We start from the raw sequence: 20,731 nt of genomic DNA, 5'->3' as shown, positions 1-20,731 counted from the left end.
TTTTATGTAACTTTTCCATAGTGTGTATTTTGTACAGTATTTTTAACAGGGTGAAATAATTAAAAGAACTGAGAACATCTGCACATCTATCACAAAAAATATATATCTTGTATAGACAGTTTCATAACCAGCTGTCTTTTACTTAGTATATTAAGACTCTTTCCATGGGAACAAATGCATTTCTATTGTTGTGCCCAAGATTGCGAATCCAAGAAACCACCAAGGAGCCGACACCGATGCAAACACACGAGGGTTTATTACAAGCTCGAGCTTGGGTCCAAGTATACCCGGCACAGCGGAACAGAGACTTGGACCCCGAGACTAAGAGGCGTAGCAGCTTTATAGGGGCTAGTGACCCATGGGATACACAGATAGTTGCACAGTCATGTCGGTCCACACGCAGGTGGCCAATTGAATTACATTTTACCCTATAGTATCCATTTGAACTGGCCTATTACTTTGGTCAGAATTGGCGAGCAGTTTTGGCGGGCACAAGGCAGAGTTACATTGTTATGGGCCGATTTCCGATTAGGGTGTGCCCAGCTGGCTTGACTAGGGTGGGGCAGCGCCTTAAGCAATAAGCAGGTCATGTGGGGGTCATACAGGAGGTGGCTGGTGCAGCACAAAATGGAGTTGGTCCTGCTCTGCTTATCCAGAGGTAGGGGATTTTTGTTAAATTTCCTGGGTCCCACACTATGTTATCATTTTTAATTGTTTCATAATATTTACTTGTGTGGATACAGCATCATTTATCTGAGCAATCTCTCATTGTTGGATATTTAGGGGTTTTCCTCAAAATATTTTTTTGTTTACTTTTAATTTTTAGAAACACCACCATGATAACTATCTTAAAGCCACATCTCTGTAAATATCTTCAATTATTTCCTTAGAAAAAACTTCTGTGAGTCAAATAGCTGGTATCATCTTAATTGTTCATTTTTCTCTTTGCAGATGGAGTTACAGTTCTTTGAACTGAAGCTTGTGTGTGGTTATTAGCTCAAAAAAGGATTGGACATCAAACCACTTTCTACCTCTGGCTTGCCTATCACTTTGGCTTGGAATGCCCATGCCCATACCTAGACCAAGCTCTGGTGGATGGCTATTGCAAATGGGGGATCCAAGTTCTACTCAGCTCTCTGTTCTTAACTGTCTTTGAGGCTCTCCCTGTATTGAGAGCTCCAAGTCCTATTTCTAACCCCAGATGTAAAACAGATGGGAAGCAGCTCCTGTGCCTTACTCTTAGAAGATTTCCCCCACACCCTTATGTTTGCCTAGTGATTCTCTGAAGGCTGTTCTTCCTTTCTGGGAAAAGATACATGGGGACTCATGGGGCTCTTCCACCCCCTTTGTCATTTAAAAGCCTCTCTCCCCCACCCTGAGTAGCATGTTACTATTTCAAGAAAAATTCTTTAAGGGCTTCAAAGAGTAATAGGATAGTCTTCCTGGATGATTATTCAAATTCTTGAATACATTTAAGGGATTTACATGTTCAAAGAGAGAATGTTTTCTGTTTGATGTTGAAAAAGATGATTTTTTTTTTCCATCCCTGTGAATTTAAATAATTTGCTTGACTTTCTGGTAGAATAACCACAGCGTTCTTACATTCTGGATGTAGTATTTGTTAGAATCCTCCATGATTGACTGCAGGGAGATTGTGTGTGTAAATGACTTTGAAATATGTTTTTAAACCAATGGCCATCTGTAAGTTGTCAGCTTTAAAAAAAATGGCATCTTCCTTGCATGGGGAAATTTTGTTTCTTTGAGGGAAATTGTTTCTCTCTCTCTCTCTCTCTCTCTCTCTCTCTCTCTCTCTCTCACACACACACACACACACACACACACGCCCCAGAAATACCAGTTTTAAGTGGTCTTTAATGATGACCTGATGGTACTTTTCTGAAGAAATGGAATCAGCCTTCCCCCTTGTGGATGACTGGGAAAGTGCCTCTTTTCCCTTCTAAAAGTTAAATGTTGAGAGTCTTGAGAGAACTATAGAGTAGATGATGTTTCTCATCTCATTTTAAGTAATTGTGAGTACATTTTATCTAAAATTTGTGCTAAAGTCATAAAATGTCTCTGTAGTAGCTGATTGGATTTATAGTATTTTAAAACAAGACAGAAAAAAAGTACAAGGGGTAATGTGAGACATACATATTGTTATATATAATTGAATGTTTTAAGATATACATATGTTCAACTTTTTAGAGTTTCCTGCCCCACATCCCCAGAGTACTGGCAACCACATCAGGTAAGTCATTCTTAATGTCCCTAGCTGCATCTTGTAAACTGGGAGGTTTGGGCAAGAGCTTTGGGGACTCACAGGAGAGGTGGTGATAATGATCACTGCTGTTTGGGAAGAGGTTACTGTATGTCAGGCACTATTCTTAACTTTACTCTCTAATGAATTCTCATAGGAAGCTTAGGTTGTAATTGTCCCAATTTTACAGCTGAGGAATTGGGTTATTCTCTCCAAAGTGACACTGCTAAGTGGCAGAGCTGGCATATAAAAGCCTGTGTCTGGATGCACCCAGAGGACACGAGGCAAACTCCCTTCTGGGTACTGGCATAGCACCAGAGTAGCCCTGGGTGTTGGTGAAGAAAGAGGCCTGGTTCCTGCCCCTGGGAGATCATGGCCCTTCTGTCTGTAACCTCGCCTGAGGGATGCGGGCAGCAGAGGTCTGAGCACCCCACATCTCAAACACACACATCAAGCAAAGCAAAGTGAAAACTCCTCTAACCCTTGGCTGAGAGGAAGCAAGAGACTAAGTCTGAGGATGAAGAGGATCCAGAATATCTAAAGTCCACCTCATAATTTTATGGGCTAAATCATGTCCCCTAAAATTCATGTGTTGGAGCCCTAACCACCAGCACCTCCAAATATTAACCCTATTTGGAGATCAGTTTTCTTTAAAGAGGTAATCAAGATAAAATGAGGTCATTTATTCTATTCTAATATAACCAGTGTGCTTCTAAGAGAAGGAGTTGGAGACACACATATACACATACACAGAGGGAAGACGATGTGCAGATGGGGAGAAGGCCATCATCTATCTGCAGGCCAGCAAGAGAGGCCTCCGAAGAAACCAGCCCTGCTGGCACCTTCATCTCAGACTTCCAACCTCCAGAATTGTGAGAAGATAAATATCAGTGTCCTTAAGTCCCCTGGTCTGGGGTATTGTGTCACAGAGCACCTGTGGCCAACCTTGGCTGCATCTTAGAGGAAGACGTCAGGCTTGCTCAGGTGGGAGTGGCATTCCAGTGTGAAAGCACAGTGTGGGGATGTACCAGGTCTGCTAGGGCAAGGTGCCCAAGGGGAAACTTGCTTTGCATAGTAGAGAGGCAACTAGATTGTAAAACACCTGGGATACCAGATCCTACAGTTTGGATTTGCTTTCCTTTTTTTTTTTTTTTTTTTTTAAATATTTATTTATTTATTTACTTATGATAGACCTAGAGAGAGAGAGAGGCAGAGACACAGGAGGAGGGAGAAGCAGGCTCCATGCCGGGAACCTGACGTGGGATTTGATCCCGGGACTTCAGGATTGCACCCTGGGCCAAAGGCAGGCGCCAAACTGCTGAGCCACCCAGGGATCCCTGGATTTGCTTTCCTAAGCAAGAGGGAGCTACCAAAGGTTTTTGAGCAAGGAAGTGATAGGATAATATCTGAATTTTAGGAGGAGATATCTAGCAGCAGGTTGGGTTGGTGGGGATGTATCTGAAGGTAGGGGCCAGCTGGAAGAAGCTGCAGATGTCCAGGATCAGAGTTTTAAGGGTCAGAATGAGCATGACTGAGGGCCAGGCTCAGATGTAGATCCTGAAGAAGGAATAGCAAGTGGGTGACATTGAGGTCCTGAGCAGGGGATTTCAGATGATGCTCTCTGAGAGGCAAGAGATGTCAGGACCAGAGCGGGTAGGGAGGTGAGGTTCAGAGAGAGCAGGGCACTCAGGCAAGAGCTACAAAACCCTAAGGGCTACTATTGCGGAGACTGCTAATTGTAAAAATGCATCTTTGGTTTGCCAGTGTTGGAAAACAGACAGTCCTTGTAAGTGAAAGTTTGTCCTTCTGACACCGTAAACTTCTTATCTGAATCAGAAGAGAGGGTGAGTGAGCAGCTCACCTGGTGGCCTGGCAGAAAGGGAAAATTAAACACATCCATCATCAATCCTTTTGGGAATGAATAAATGGTATAAAAGGTACTACATGATTTTTACATCCTTAAAATGCCATAGGGGACTTGGCATGCTTCTGCCTCAGATGGTGTAGAATATCAACTTTACTGAACTTTTCCCTGGGAAACAAAAGATGAGAAAATCCAGAGGCAGGGAAGGTAAAGGACACCAGGAGCTTGGGGGAGATGGGAGAGTTCTTGGGGTGGGAGGCAGGTTTCAGCTTCCTGATGGACTCCGTGTGGGTGACTCATGACCAAAGGCATCTGTTTCTCCCAAAAGAGCAGCAGATCCTGGGAGCAGGCTCCAGGTGGTAAATGTGTCATCGTGGCAGTAGGAGGAAAAAACGAAGGGCCATTTTGACCACCCGAGGCACACATGGAGTAGATATTTTTTTTCCGACAAAGAAAACTATGTTTATAGTTAAAACAATCTGCAGAGGGGGTGAGCTCCAGGTTTGAGTCTGACTTCTCACTCAACGTGGGGTCCCCACGTGGCCTCTGCACCCTGGGCCTTGTCCATGCTTTGTGTCCATGGCTGCTTTTGCAAGGGCATTTGTCCCTCACATACATTCCCTGGTGGGGTAGAGTCACTTTGCCTGTAGTCTGGGCCCTTGTGCCTCCTGCAGATAGCCTCTTCTGACCACCTGTACCTTCTCAAATCTCTGCTTTCTCTGGGCTCCGCCTGTGCTCATTGCAGGGGGTACATGGCCCTGCAAGTCTGGAATAGTCTAAATTTCAGACATCCTGCCAGCATGGTCTTCGCTCCTGCCAGGATGGATAGGTCCCTATGAGAGACACAGATGAACTATGAGGCATACAGTTGGACCATCTAGGCAGTGAGCATACTCCTTCTATAGAGCAGGGGCTAAAAGCACAGGCTTGAGGGCCAGAGGGACCTGGGACAAGACCCTTACCCACACTGGCCTTGAGTGCTGCATCTCCAGGATGGGGATTCAAATCCTTGCCCCCAGGGATTGTGAGGGTTACGAGTGAGAATATGTTTCAAGTGCTTCCTTGGCACAGTTGCCTGGTGCCTAGTCCTGGTTCCATATTCTGTGACTCTGGACAAGTCAGTCCCCATCTCTAGGCCCCATCATATTTACTGGTCCATACATGTGAGGATTTAGGGAGGATACAATGAGACCACAGAAGGCCCCTGGGGGATGAGCCCACAGTGGGAGAGGCTCTGTTGAGCCAAAAGCTTGAACTACAGTTTGACTAAGCACTTGTATAGCAAAGTAGAAATAAATTTTCTCCAGGGCTGTCTACTAGCTAGGATAACTCAGGGCTTGCTATAGAAACCCTGGAACCCTGGTCTCGCACAGCAGCCATGAGGAGATGGCTTTCTAAAAGTCACTGAGAACTTCTTGCAGTGAAGAGGAACATCAATCCCACAAAAAGGCCTGAGGGGCTGCCTTTAACTATATTTAAGGGGAAGAGCTAAGTCCAGCACAAGTTGTGAAATGAAGAAAGCACATCGTGATGTGCTTTGATGTCACATGAGTTACAGTCATCCTCATCTACAGATGCACATGGACCCAGGGGCCAACCTGGAAGGGGTGAAGTGTCGTGGATGTGACCTGGAGCTCAGGTGTTCTCATCCTATATGTAAGTAGAGATTCAGCATTTTATTGGAGGTGGGGGGAGAAAACTACTTAACTCTTGTCTTGGACAGAAAGATCTGAAAAATCATGGCTTTAATGTGACAATTACATTTTTTTTCTAAACAATATACAGTAAATTAAATATATTCACTGTTAAAAACTGTTTATGGGGATCCCTGGGTGGTGCAGCAGTTTGGCGCCTGCCTTTGGCCCAGGGTGCGGTCCTGGAGATCCGGGATCGAGTCCCACGTCGGGCTTCCAGTACATGGAGCCTGCTTCTCCCTCTGCCTGTGTCTCTGCCTCTCTCTCGCTCTCTCTCTGTGTGACTATCATAAATAAATTAAAAAATTAAAAAAAATAAAAATAAAAACTGTTTACGTATATCACCTAAAATAATTTTTAATGGCAAAGTGATCAAATACTTTGGACTCCGAGCCAAGCTGCCTACATTTGAAATCCAGCTCTGCTGTTTACTACTGGCCTTTTATTGCCCTCTTTAAACCTCATTTCTTTATCTTTACATAAAGGTAATAGTGGTACCTCCCTTGTGGGATTATTAAGAGGACATAATCAATGACAACTGATTAGCATGGTTCCCAGCATAACCACTGAAATAAATGTGACTATTAAAAACTGGTTATAGAGACCTCTGCTTCTAGTCATGTTAATATAGCTGGTACTAGATTTGTTCTCTTGCCATGAATGACTAGAAAACTGGATAAAATAGGAAACCACTATTTTAAGACAGTGGAAAACAGGAAGTGCAGGACAGTGACTTAGGAGAGAAAGGAAACAAGTAATGTGAGCCCTAAAATCCTCCCTCAGCTTTCTGCAGAATTTAGAATCCAGCAGGGAAGGGACACTCATGCAGAGCCCCTAGTCTCTGGGAGTCAGGAAAGCAGAGATCTGTTCAAGGAGGATGAGTAACTAGAACTTGCATATGACTCTATTTATAAAAGTTTTGGGGAAAGGCAAAACCATAGGGACAGAAAACAGATTGGTGTTTCAGTGAGGGTGAGGAGGGTTTTCAACCAAAGGGTACCATATGTAGTACCCTAGAGGCAGCTTGTAACAGCTCACGAGAGCCCAGTCTGCACATCTCTTCCCAGTTGCACATTTAGTGATGCCAGGGCAGGAGTATTTATACCAGGGAAATTAGCAAACAATCAAGGTTTAGTCCTGATGTTTTTGAGAGCTGGCTTACCAGTATACCAAGGGGCAAAGGGGGAATATGGGGAGATAATTGAACTGTTTTCTATCTTGACTAAAGTGATGGTTACTTGATGGGATGCATTGGTTAAAATTCATAGATCTGTATACTCAAAAGGATAGATTTTACTAACTAAAAAAGAAACACGCAAAAAACCTTGAAATTTAGAGATAGATTTAGTATACATTTCTATGAAAATGTAGACATAGGTTTTAAAAAATATTTGTATTTTTTAAATGTTAAAGTATATTTTGGAAAAAAAAACTGGCCAACTACCCTAGCTGATTTCAAGGCATACAGTAAATTTGCAGCAGTGGTTCTCAGCTGAGAGTGATTAAACCCCAGGGACATTTGGCAATGTCTGGCGACATTTTTGGTTACAATTTGGGGGAGGGTGCTACTGGCATCTAGTGAGGCCAGGGATGCTATTGAAGATCCTATAGTGAGCAAGATGGCTCCCAAAACAAAGAGTAATCTGGCTTAAAATGTCAATAGTGCCAAGATTGAGAAACTGATTATCGCAATCAAAGCAGTGCAGTATCAGTCAATGGGACATAGCAGAGAGTCTGGGATATATGGGCCCATGTATATAGTACTGATTTCTTTTAAAGATTTATTTATTTATTTAAGAGAAAGAGCGGGGAGAGATCCAAGTGGGAGAAGGGGCAGAAGGAGAGGGAGAGAGAATCTCAAGCAGAGCCCAATAACAGGGCTTGATCTCATAATCCTAAGATCATGACCTGAGCCAAAACCATGAGCTGGAGGCTTAACCAACTAGGCCACACAGGCGCCACCATATTGTACTAATTTTTGACCACAGTACCAAGATATTTCAATGAGAATGAGGAAAAGTCTTTTGAACCTATTAACATAGTGGATATCCAAATGGAAAAATAGACCCTGATCCCCACCTCAAATCCTATCACTTAACTCCAGAAGAATCCTAGGAAGCTTAGTATAAAAGCTAAAGCTATAGAATATCTACAAGAAAACACAAAGAAATCATCACAATTTTAGGGTAGGCACGTGTTTCTTAGGCTACCAAAAGCACAAATGAAAAAAAAACAAAAAACAAATTGGATTTCCTCAAAATGAAAAAAATTTCCTAAAAAGACATTGCTAAGAAGATGCAAAGTCAAGGCACAGCTCAGTAGAAAACATTCACAATACATATTTCTGACAAAGGAGTTGCATCCAGTAGATTTAAAGAGTTCATACATCATAACAGTAAGAAGAAAAAAAAAACCTTATTAAGAATGGGGAAAGGAGGTTCCAGTACTAGAATGGTAGCATAAACTCAATCAACTCCTCCCTCTGATTAAAACTAAAAATTTTGAGCCAAATAAAAAGCTAACTACCGGAGAACTCTAAAAAGTAAACAAAAACAGATTGTGGAGATGCCACACTTAGACAAGTGATCCACTGTAGGAAGGGAATTTCCCAGGTTCATTTTCATTGTCTCTGTTTCTTGCAGTCTCTCCGCTTTGCCCAGAGGGTGGGCTCCCCTTGTATAGCAGCAAGACAACAGTAGCAGAATAAGGGGCTTGGGCGGATAGAGAGTGTCGGAGGAATCCAGGAGAGAGAGCCAGGAGAGTAGTCCCTTTATTCTGCGATGGCAGTGCACACAAATCTCAGCCTCACCTCTGAGCTATGCATAAGTGGGACAGACCCAAACCAGCATAGCTTTGAAAACCAAACTGAGCTGCAAACCATGTGCACGCCTCTTTTTAGCCTAATCACTAAGTAATGTATACTCAGGGACAGAGCCAAACCAATACAGCATAGGCTTAGAGAACTGAACTTAGATTTGAATTGCTACATATAGAAGGCAAGACGGAACATGTAGTTTGAACCTAACCCAGTTGATTGCATGCTAAAACAAATGCATAGACTTCTCCAGAGGATTTTGTACAGGACCCAAAGTCTACACAATATAACATTCACAATGTCTGGGACAAATCAAAATTACCCCGTGTATAAAGAACCAGGAAAATATGGCCAGTTCTCCAGGGAAAAGACAATGCCAACCCCAAGGTGGCCCATGCATTGGAATTATCAAAGACTTCAAAGAAGCTATTATAACTACGTTCTATTAGGTCAAGAAAAACACATTTGGAATGAATAAAGGGGTAGAAGTTCTCAGCAGAGACATAAGACCTATAAAAATGAACCAGATGGAAATGTTAAGACTGAAAAATACAAAATCGGAAATTTAAAAGTTTACTGATTTCAATAGCAGCTTGGTGATGATGAGGGGGAAAAAATCCTCTAAACTTTAAGATAGATCAATGGAAATGGCACACTGTGAATAACAGAGAAGAAAATTAGAAAAAACGAGCAGAGCCCCAGGAACCTATGGGAAAAGATATTTAAATTTTTAAAAATTTGTTATTATTATTTTTTAATTCTGTAGAGAAGGTATCATGGAGATGACATGGAGCAGGAAGGGGGCAATCCTGGGGGGACTAGGCTCAGGCAGGTCAGGAAGGGAAGGCAGATCAAGATCTGATCCTACATGGGAGGTCCTGGAGCCACTCCAGGGAGGGGAGAGCCCAAGGATCCCCGACCCACAGTGCCATGTGACCTTAGGTGGGGAGCTGTAGCTTGGAGAGGGACAGATGGTTGCCCAGGGTCACAAACATTGGGAAGGGGCAAGAGCTACAGGAAGGAGAGCAAGACAGGGCAGAAAGAACTCCCAGTTCAAGAGAATCTCCAAGAACCCCCACTGCCGTTGCAGCTGGGTTCCTGTGCCCAGCCCCTACCTCATCCAAATAATGTCTGACTAGCCCCCATGTGAGTTCATGTCCCTCAGGGTGGAAACCCAGAAACAGGGGCTAGGAAGCCCCTCAGAGGTGTCACTGGAGTTCCAGAAGGTGAGGAAAAACCAGCCGAGAAAAAAAAAATATTTTAAGAAAGTCTTCCGCGATTTGGTGAAAGACATAAATTGACATATTCTAGAGGTTCTACAAACCCTCAAAAGGATTAGATAGATCATTGGAACTCATGCCTAGACACACTATAAATGGCTGAAAATGAAAAATAAAAATAGCTAGAAAAAAATGACACACTACATATAGTGGAATAATGATTGTGGTCCATCTATACAATAAAACAGCACTTAGTCATAAGAAAGGAACAAACTGGGATGCCTGGGTGGCTCAGTGGTTGAGCATCTGCCTTTGGTTTAGGTCATGATCCCAGGATCCTGGGATCGAGTCCCACATCAGGCTCCCCACAGGGAGTCTGCTTCTCCCTCTGCCTGTGTCTCTGCCTCTCTCTGTGTCTCTCATGAATAAATAAATAAAAATCTTTTAAAAAGGAATAAACTACTGGTACATGCAAAAAACATAGAGGAATTTCACAAGTATTATGCTGCATAAAAGAAGACAAAGTATATAGTGTATGAATCTATGTATGTAAAATTGTAGAAAAGAATAATCTATAGTGACAGAGAACAGATCAGTGGATGCCTGAAATGAAATAGATTACAAAATTGTATGAGGAAATTTTGGTAGCTGATGGAAATGTTTGTTTTCCTGATTGTGGTGATCGTTTCTTGAATATGTACATATGTGAAAACTGGACAAACAGCATACTTTGAAAATATGTGGTTTGTTGTACTTTAATTATAACGATAAAGTTGTTAAAATGGGCAAAAGATTCCAAAACTTAACAAAGGTGTATAAATTGAAAATATGCACAGGAAAAGATGCTCAACATCATTAGTCATTGATGCAAATCACAACCATAATGATATACCAGTACACACCTGCCAGTATGGCAAAAATTTAAAGTGATGGCAAGAATGAGAAGCAACTAGGTCTTTCACACTTTGCTTCTGGGAATGTAAAGTGATGCAACCTTGCTTTGGAATCAGTTTGGCAGTTTCTTAAACATAAATATACTGTACAATCATGCTCTTCAAATTGTAGGTATCTACCTAAGAGAAACAAAAACTATGCCTATGCAAAGTCTTCGACATCAATATTCATAGCATCTTTATTGATGATGGAAACAACTGGACTGTCTGTACACCGATGAGTGGGTAAACCAATCATGTTATACCACACAGTGGTATCGTGCTCATCAGTAGAAAGGCACAAACAAATTCCACCACATGGATGAATCTTAAAACCAAAATGTTGAATAAAAGAAGCCACACACAAAACCACAGATTGTGATTCCATTTATTCTAGAATGGGCAAAATGGATATATGGTATCAAAATGCAGATAGATAACTTGTTGCTTGAGGCTGGGAGGCCTGAATGAGAGACTACCTGAAGAAAGACATTTCTGTATCTTAATTTTGGGGTTACATGGATTTTTAAGTTGTGAATGATACACATGATGTCTGTAAACTAGACCTCAATAAAGCTTATTTTTGAAAATATGAATGTATAATAGGGGCGCCTCAGTGGTCTGAGGTGCCAAGTGTCCAACTCTTGGTTTCTGCTTGGGTTGTGGTCTTGGGGTCATGGGATTGAACCCTGTGTCGGGCTCTGACCTTGAGAGTCCCTCCCCCTCCTGCTTGCTCGCTTTCTCTCTCTCTTTACAATAAATAAATAATTTACTGTTTAATTAATTAGAATTATAAAACTAAAGAGCTCAAGACAATATGGTGTTGGTACCAAGAGAGACAGAGAGGGACAGAACAATAAATAAATCTGAGAAACTAACTTAAGTTTATAATAGTTAAGAATTTCGAAAGTGATTACTCTGGTATTTCAAATTAGGTGGGTGAAGAAATAAATTATTCATAAATGATGTTGGATCAACATACATAACTGAAAATATAAAATAGAATTAGAGCCTCCTCTATTACCACTTACAGAAATTCCATGTGGATTAAAGAGTTAAGTCTATAAAACAAGAAAAGCAAGCTTTAATGACCCAGGATGGGGATGAGGTTGGTGTCGCTTGGGCCCAGGGAATGTGGCTGGGTTCCACTGTGCTTGGAATCCAGCACTGGGGTGCCTGAGGTCCTGGCCATACGAGCCCTCGGTGGTGTATTGGTGTGTCAAGGCTCTCCTATTCTTGCCCTAGGGCAAAAGGCTATCCCGGCACTGAGACTTGACTCCCTAGCCTGTAACATGGCACAACAGTGGTAACTTTGTGACTTAGGGCTGGAGGGGCCACCGCATGTGGGGAACACCCAGCTTGGTAGCTGACAACAAATGCTAGTCTCTTCCCTCTGAGCAGGAGCATCGGGCCTTGGACAGAAGCTGAGGATGATGGCTCTGTGGGGGAAAGCGGGCATTCAGCCTAAGCAAGTCTTCCACCCTCTCACCTCTTGCTCCCTGGGGAAGACTTACAGAGGAGAGGGGGCCAAAATCAAGTGTCAAGAGCAGAGACCCAAGGGGACTGAGGCACCCAGGTAAGCAGGGGGCCAGGCAGCCCTGGGCAACAGCATGGATCCTTGGGGCCCCTCCTCACCTTCCATGGGAGGTGCTGGGACCCTCTCTGAGTCTCTGGGCACAAGTCCCTGAGCCAGCTCACTGGCCTTGTCACGGAGAGCCGATCTGATTCCGGAAGATGTCTGCCTCCTCTTTGTCTCCCCCAAGTCTCTGGGGAGATCTGGATTAAGCCGAATTAGAGGCAGGTGATGATCACAGGTGTTGGGCGCTTGGGCAGGAGTCTCCATGGTAACCATCTCCATCTGGCTTTCTTGCCTGGCACCAGGCCTTGTGACTTCACGGTAGAATCTTCTCTGACAGGTAGAGGGGGACTTGCCAGGGTGAAGAGCGGGCCAGGAGGAAGGGACCTGCCAAAGGCAGCTTTGTCTTTTCAGCCAGAGTTTGAAGATTAGCCTTGATCACGTCACAGCTGGGGGCTCCTGCTGGCTCCAGAATGGGTGCTGGAGGAAGTGATGAGGGCATAGCCTAAGTGGCCTTGGGCTTGTGCCACTTTGCCTAGCCTCTCTGGAGAGCAGGTGGGGGCATGCCTGGCCTCCGTCAGCCCAGGACCCACAGGTGAGGTGGAGCCAGGACCCAGGCGGGGAAGACTCAGATGTGGGTGAGCTGCTGAGCCAGCACCACTGGATGGCAGGAAGGGTAAGGCCTTGGGGAACCCAGCCTCTGCAGGGACACCGCAGTCATAGTGATGGGTTTATCTGCATAAGCTGCTCACGAGGAAGTGCCAGGAGAACCTTTGTTGTTGTGGCCAATCCCTTCACCTGCACAACCTGCCATCTGACCCACCTGTATGTCTTAGTGTCCTGGAGCAGGGAATGAATCACCACAAACTAGGTGGCTTAATATAACACAAATGTATTCTTGCACTGTTCTGAAGGCAGGTTCCTTCTTGGGGAGTCAAGGACAATGTGTTCCCAGCCTCTCATTTCTGGTGGCTCCTGGCGATCCTTGGCCTCTCTTGGCTTGTGGCAACACCACTTCAGTCTCTGCTCCTAGTGTCATATGATGCTCCCCCTGTGTCTGTGTCCAAATTTCCCTCGTAAGGACAGCAGTCATTAGATTTAGGGCCACCCAAATCCAGTATGGCCTCTACCTCAACTTGATTGTATCTGCAAAGAGTCAATTTCTAAATAAGGTTGCATTCACAGGGACCATGGGTACTTATCTTATGAGGTACACAGTTCAGACCATAATACCACATAGGTCATGGTGAAAAGAGCACAGGCTTTGGAGTAGGGCACAGTCAGCCTCACACCCTGGTACCACATCTAGCCTGTCTTGTTTCCTGTGCCCAGCAAAGCTGGAACCAGGCTCCTGTAGACTGCCCAAAAGAGAGGGCTGCAGAGGTCCCGTGGGGTGTCTGGGTAGTGGCAGAAACTTAGCACAGGTGGCCCTGAGCTGGGCACCAGGACTCAGAGAGGGGCCCTGGTCCCTGCTCTTCAGGAACTCTTGGTCTGTGGGACCCTGGGCTCTTACCCAGGGTTAGGACTTGCAGTGGGGACAACAGTGGTTAAGCTGCACACGAGGAACTAGGTCACATACATGACCACATGGCATGGGGTTGGGGAGGGAACCTTAAGGCCCAGAGGCCCCAGCAAGGATCAAGAAAGCCAGAGCCAGACCATAGGCCCTTCCTGTAGGACTGAGAGTCCACAGAGTACCCCTAGGCCTCACATGTACCCATGGGCTCTGGGTCTGACCCTGACAGTCAAAGGTGGAGGATGCTGACAGGTGTCCTGGGCATCTGAGTCCCCTCTGGACCTGGGAAGGAATTCCTCACTCCCCTCTCCAACTGCCCTGTAAGACATATCTTCCCCTTCCTGTCAACATGGAGTCTGGCAATGACTTTGTTTTTAGCCAAACCCGGTTTAATATTCTCTTCCTTCTCCTTTCCCTCCCACTTTCTATTCCTTTATTCCTCTGTTTGGTACCTGCCATATGCCAGGGCTGTTCCAAGCTCTGAGAATACAGAAGACAGATGTGCCTTGCCTCAGTGGAATTTGTAACTAGTGAGATGAGAGACATTAATCAAGTAACCATGACAATGAATGTTTCATAGCAGAGGAGGGGGTACTCTGGATGAGGGGCATTGGGTAGTGGGAGTCAGCAACAGAGTGATGCAGCTAAACCGGGGGAGTACAGGATGTGGCCTGGAGCCCAGGGTCGAAGTTGTCAACCAGGGAAAAGGCAAAGGAAGAAATTCTAGGCAAGAGCACTAGCATGTGCAAAGGCCCTGTGGCAGGAGGCTGCTTGGCAAGTGAGAAGGACCAAGAGGTCTGTGTGGCTGGACAGGACAATGAAAGGAACATGAGATGACCTGAGAGTCAGCAGATTAGCCCAGTCATTCATTGGAAAAGTATCAATTACAGGCCTGCAATGAGCCAGAAGCACCCGACAAACAAGACCACCATACCCCAGAACAGGCCAGCCACAGAGCAAGAACATTCCAGTGTGGGAGGTGTGAGAGGTGGAGGGAGGCGGGGGTTGGAAAGGCTCCTCTTAACTGAGAGGAGGAAGGCAGACCTGGGCATAGGCTGTACAGCTGGGCCAAGCTTGGCATGACAGAGGAAGGACAAGGAGACAGGTGTGTACAGAATGGAGTGAGCAGGTAGGCAGGGTGCAGGTGGTGGCAGGGCCAGGTCCTCCAGGGCTCTGGGTAAGCCTCTGCTGGATTCTAATGAAGGAGACTTGCACTCAGATTTAGGCTTTGGAAGGAAGGACCCCTCTGGCTTCCAGTATTGGCAGGAATGGAGAGGAGGCTCAGGATTGGGGAGCTGGGCCACCATGACTGGTGGAATACTTTTCTCTTCCCAGTCATCCCAGAAGAGCTGTGAGTCTGAGCCCAGGGTATCAGTCTCCCGGAGCCACCTGGAGGACGATGGCTCAGAGCCCTGGCTCCAGCACCTACAGGCCAGCCACTCAAGCGACAGCGGGCCTCTCGGTAGCCTTGGCCTCTCCCATGGGTCCCTGGTGGCCTGGGAGTACCTGCCCTTCTTCCGCACCTATGGGAAGCTCCTGGCTGTGGAGGAGCCGGCCTCACAGCCCCAGGTGTGCAGGGACCGAGGTGGAGACCAGAACACGCCTGAGGACCTGGAATCACCCAGTGGATTCTTCCCTCACTACCGCTCCAAGGAGGAGAGTTTCCCCTGCCTGGGCCTTCCTGGTGGATCCTTTCAGGGCTCCCAAGACCCACGCCTCACGAAGGAGGCACTGGTTGGCTGTTTCTGCAGGTTGACAGGCAGCTGCAGGTGCTCCGTGAGTAGGAGAGCAGCCCTGGGGCCCCTGGACCCCCTGCAGGCCTCCACCCCAGGTCCTCACCCAGTAAGCCAGGCAGGAGCCCTACGGAGGTCCATGGGGGCTCCTGGAACAGTGGGTACAGAGGCTGTAGGCAGACCAGCTCGCATAGTCCCCGTACTTGGTGGGGGTGGCCTGGGGAATGTGTTCAAGGCCCTTGAGCTGCAATTTCCTGCAGAAGAGAGGCAACGGTAGAGCTGCTCTTAGAGCCACTGTGAAGGTGATGTCCAGTACTGTGGTCACATGCCAGGCTTAGCCTCTGTTCCCAGATAGAAACATCTGCTTAGTCCTCATGTCTCGCTAGGCACCCAGACAGATACTCCATGTGCATCACCTCACTTGTCCCAGTAAGTGTTATTCCCATTTTATGGATGAGAAAAATGAGCCTCAGAGATGTTAAATGACTGGCCAGAGATGTCGCTAGCAAGTGCACACCTGGGATCTGACCCCTAGCTTGTACCCTGTCATGTCACAAAGTTGGTGCCATGTCCTGACTGCAAAGATGGAGCAGGCAGGATGAGTGGGTTCCAGTCCCAGATGCACTCCTTCCTGCTGGGAAGTGCAGAAGGGTGAACAACACTGTTTACTGCTCCCCAGTCTGCACAGGCATGCAGCTTGCCTGCTGCCCCCACCGTCCTGGAGTTGCAGACACAGGGCTAGTTCTGGATTTCCAACTGAACCTGTGAGCCTGGCTGACCATCTTGTCTCCTTCGCACACAGGCTGTCCTGGCAAGCCCAGATGTTGTCCCCGGGTCCTTACATTCACCACCCTGCTGCCCCATCCTGCTGCTCTCGGCAGGGTGCTCCCGTGACAGCAGCCCGACTGTCCCCCTCTCCAGTGATGCTGCCTTCAGGAGCCAAGCCCTTTGTGCCTCGGGATTTGTGCCTTACTACAGAACCCCAGAGGAGGAGCTACACACCAGCCCTGGGCCTCCCACCTCTCCATTGGGGAGTGGGGGGCCCACAGGGGAGCTGCCCAGGCCTGGTGCAGCCATAGTGTGAGGGAGCAGGAGCTGCTGTGAGCAGCAAGAGCCACCGAAGAATGGAGCCTAGTACTTACTTATGAGCAAGAGGTGAAGGTGGCTGGGGGTGAGGCTCCCTGAACTGGCCTGGGACCCTGTGTGTCAGTGCCTGTGACCCACACAGGTGTCAGGAGGAGCCCAAACACTGGCAGACCCTTCCAGCCTCCTCTAAGTCTCCTTGGGTGGGGGCCCCAAACAAGGGGGCCCTGTGCCCTGACAGTGTGCAGCCTCACACCCTGGGGGAGTAGAGGGGAGATGCTCAGCCTGTGCCTCCATGCAGCCTTGGGAAGTGACCCTGCAGCCCCGGGTGCTCTCCTGGCCCTCCTAGCTAGAAAAACTGCCAGATGACAAATGGCAAGCAGCAGCCCCAGAACAGCTCCAGAAAGGGGATGTCTTCCTGGCCCAGCACTCAGGCCTCCCTAAGGTCCTGGTTCTGCTACAGCATGTCCCAAGGTCAGAGGGAGGGAGCAGGGTCACCCAACAACCAAGGGATACAGACCAGAGACTAAATAAATAAATAAATAACTTCACTACGAGGGTTGGAATTGATGCACTAATGGGGTTCTTTGGAGAAATACGGGCAGCTTCCATTTATTGAGCATTTGCTAGGTGTTGGGCCATCTTTGTAATCCTTAGGGATAGATACTTGTGTCCGCTCCATTCTCCAGATGAAGAAACAGGCTCAGAGAGGTAAATTGCTTGCTTGGGCTCACGCAGCCTGCAAACAGTGGAGCTGGGATTCATACCCAGGTCTGTCTGTCCTTGGGGCCTAAGTATATAAAACCGCTCCTCCGTGAGTCTTCACACTGCAAGGAAAGAGCCTGCTGCCACCCATCAAGCCCCCCAGGGGCTGCCCCACCTTGCCTTTCCTCCTTGCTCACTTTCCTTCTCCAGCTCACTGAGCTTTGGAGAGGCAGACAGGGGAAAGAAACCTAACACAAATCTACAGGAAGACCTGCCTTCCTGACCTCTGGGGATAACATTTCCTGGTATTCCTGCCTGACCCCACACCCCAGGCGCACCCATACCATGGTGGATGGCCCTGAGGCTAACGCCCATGGTCATGATAACAGCACATGCTCACCTACCCCACCCACTCCTGGGGCTGTGAACCGTGGCTTCTGCCCCAGTCTCTTGGTACCAATGTTCATAACCACTCTTCCCCATGACCTTGGGTTCATGTCTCCTCCCCTCTGACCCACACAATGCCTAATGGCTGGATCCTGTTTGTTCACCCAGGAGGACACCCTCAGCTGCAGTCTTCCTGAGGATGGCAAAGTTGAGAGGACACTTGAGAGAAATCAGTTGGCCTTGCTTCGGTTGTGTTCAAGAATTTCTTTTTAAAAATGCACTTTTTTTTTTTTTTTTTTTTTGTATTTCTGAGGCACTCGTATGACTTCTCTATGGGCTGGGTTAACAGTATGGTGAAGAAATTTAGGTGTCCTTGCTGGAAGACTCCTTGATCTTATATTTGGAGGGGATGATGGGTTGGTCTTTCCCCTGTTATGCTCAATAACATATGCATGGGTCTGGCCAGCTGGTATCCCTGGGTGGGCCACGTGGCTCCCTTTTCCCATGTGAGGGGGCCTCCCAAGCATCAGCAGGGCCGGGAGCCCTGTGGCCACCTGCCAGCCCTCCTGAGGGAGCTGGACAAACCTGACTGTCTCGCATACCAAAGAGAACCTCCACATTTTCAAGACAGAGTTTTCTGGAGTGAGCAGTTTGTAAGAAGTGTGGGGCCAAAGAGGTCCTGGGTAAGGGAATGGGCTTATCTGGAAGAGCAGTGTGCTTGCTGCTCATTGGTCCAGCTGGCATCAGCTAGGAGTTGTTCTGTGCTGACAGACATGCACAAACACAGGTCAGGATACAGGGGCCGTGGCGGTGGTAAGAGCTAATTTCTGTTGTTTACCCTGTGCCAGCCACAGGGCTGAGTACACACACTGGCTTTGAGTTGAGAATGACTTAAGTTAGGTACAACTGGCACTCCCATTTCACAGATAAGAACGTCTAGGCACAGTTGATTAAATGGCCAAGTGAAGACAGAGCCAGAGAGCAGTTGAACCAGACTCTGAATATATCCCATCTAGACCGCATGCTCTTGACCGTCATGCTTAGATCATAATAAACATTAAAATTATGCTTATGCTACTTTTATCAGATCTCTAATTCTGTGTAATAAGTTATCTCAGAGATTAGTGACCTAAAATAACAACCTACATTTATTTTCTCTCTGTTGTAAGGGTCGGGAACCTGGCAGCAACTTGGCTGGGTGGTTCTGGCTTGGGGTTTCTTGTGAAGTTGCAGTCAGAGTATTGGCCAGGGCCGCAGTCATCCAAGGGCCTGATGGGGGCTGACGGCTCTGCTTGCACACTCCCAAGGCTGGTGGTTTGGGGAAGAGCTTCTGTCCTTCACCTTGTGGGCCTCACCACAGGGCTGAGGCCTGGCCGCCCAGCATGGTGACTGGCTTCCTTCAGAGCACATGATCCCAGAAACCGACAGAGCTACAATGTCTACTACAGCTTAGCTTCAAGAGCCCCACATTATCACCTTTGCCGTACTCTGTTGGTCACAGATTAGCAGTCACTCAGCGTGGAAAGGGACCGCACAAGGGCATGAATGGTAAGTACTGGGAGTCCTCTTGGACTGGCAGTCCAAGAGGCTGCCTACCTCTTGGACTGGCTACCCTAATGCTATGATACAAGGTACAGAGTTCTGGTGATTCAGGGGCTGAGAGCTTGCTCACCAAGGCTGGCACGCAGGAGGGAGATGGTGTGGCTGTGGCAGGCAGTTACTCTGTGGTAGAGAGGCAGCTGGCTGATGTCACAGCAGACCCAGCTGCAGCAGAACTGTGCAGGCTTGGGGCAATGGGTGGCTTCCCTTCTGGCCCTGTCCCAAGTGGGCTTGACCCTCATTTAAGGCTGGCTCTCCTGAGCCATCTCCCCTTGCCACAGCTTTTGTCACTTAGCAAATCTCTGTTTTTGAGAAAATCTAATCCATATGGTTTGGGGATTTTGTTCTTTTAAATTTTTCCTTCTTACCAAATTGAGATGTCTTTGGAGTCCTTTAAAAATCTCTCCTCTCTTAACAATGGGAAGTTTGCTCTTTGCCACGTTCACAGGGATCCTGAAGCAGAGAAGAGTGGAATATGGGTGGGTTTAGAGCTGGAGGTTTTATCACACCCTGTGTCTTAAAGTGACATACAGCAAGTGGGAAGACCTATGCTGTCCCTGGGCATGGAAGGTACTGATGGCTTGAATTCCTGCCTGCCTGTCTCCCGGCCCCAAGTCTCCAGTCCTGGCCACCACCCTCATGCAGAGGGCATTTGGGTGTGCATGTGCTGGGGTGGTGGTCAACTGCCCAGGCAGGTGTGGGGAGACCATAGCCCTTCTGAGTGGCTTTGACCAGCACAGGCCTCAACTTTCCTGAGACAAAGGGAGCAGATCCTTGCTGAGCCCCAAAGCTTGTTTACAGTGAGCCTACGCCCACCTCAGCGTGGGCCAGGGAGGTTTGTTGGGGTAAGATGCAGATGGCTGCAAGACGGGTCTTCGGTCCACTCATGGGAACAGCAAGAAGCCTGAGGTCCACTGACAGTCACTTTGCTGGCCAAGGTCCTCTGCCATCAGACCCCACACATGCAGCCTCCCCTCCCACAGCAGAGAGCGTCTTTAGCATCTCCTGCCTTCCCTCGCTGGCTTTGTTCAGGCTCTTCCCTTCTGCCCACCTGCCCTTCTCAACTGCCTTCACGGATCAGAACCCAGGCTCTCTTTAAGACCAGCCCAAACGTAATCTCCTTCCTGAGGCTTCTAAGTTTGCCCTCAAGACTTTCTTCCGTCCTTTCTTTCAGGTCATCTGGAGTTTGGGGTTTACTGGCCTCCCACTAGGGCCCTGAGCTGATGTTTGAAGAACGCATGATAAAGAAGATCCACCACATGGCAGGGCCGGGGCAGACTTCTTGCTGCCAGCATCTCAAGCCCTCTGCATCCCTGGCAGGTTGGTCCACAATAGGTGCTCGGCAGGGAC

General features: G+C 47.3%; 1 non-coding gene across 3 annotated transcripts; it reads left to right on the top strand.

The window, feature by feature from the left end:
• The first annotated feature begins 951 nt into the window (after nt 1-951).
• Nucleotides 952-20,701, top strand: LOC112916991 (uncharacterized). 3 transcript variants are annotated; one of them, XR_011995576.1, is made up of 5 exons: nt 952-2,248; nt 5,696-5,777; nt 12,184-12,358; nt 15,210-15,650; nt 16,410-17,241. It is a non-coding gene; the product is annotated as an uncharacterized protein (transcript). The 3 variants fall into 3 exon arrangements; XR_011995577.1 differs by lacking the exons at nt 15,210-15,650; nt 16,410-17,241 and adding an exon at nt 20,556-20,701 and having other exon boundaries at nt 2,013-2,248; XR_011995575.1 differs by lacking the exons at nt 12,184-12,358; nt 15,210-15,650; nt 16,410-17,241 and adding an exon at nt 10,916-11,151 and having other exon boundaries at nt 2,119-2,248.
• The last annotated feature ends 30 nt before the right edge of the window (nt 20,702-20,731 follow it).

This window comes from Vulpes vulpes, chromosome 12 (assembly GCF_048418805.1).
Source record: "Vulpes vulpes isolate BD-2025 chromosome 12, VulVul3, whole genome shotgun sequence".
NCBI lineage: Eukaryota > Metazoa > Chordata > Mammalia > Carnivora > Canidae > Vulpes > Vulpes vulpes.
The sequence above is the reverse complement of the archived record's forward strand: the minus strand, read 5'-3'. Positions and strand labels throughout refer to the sequence as shown.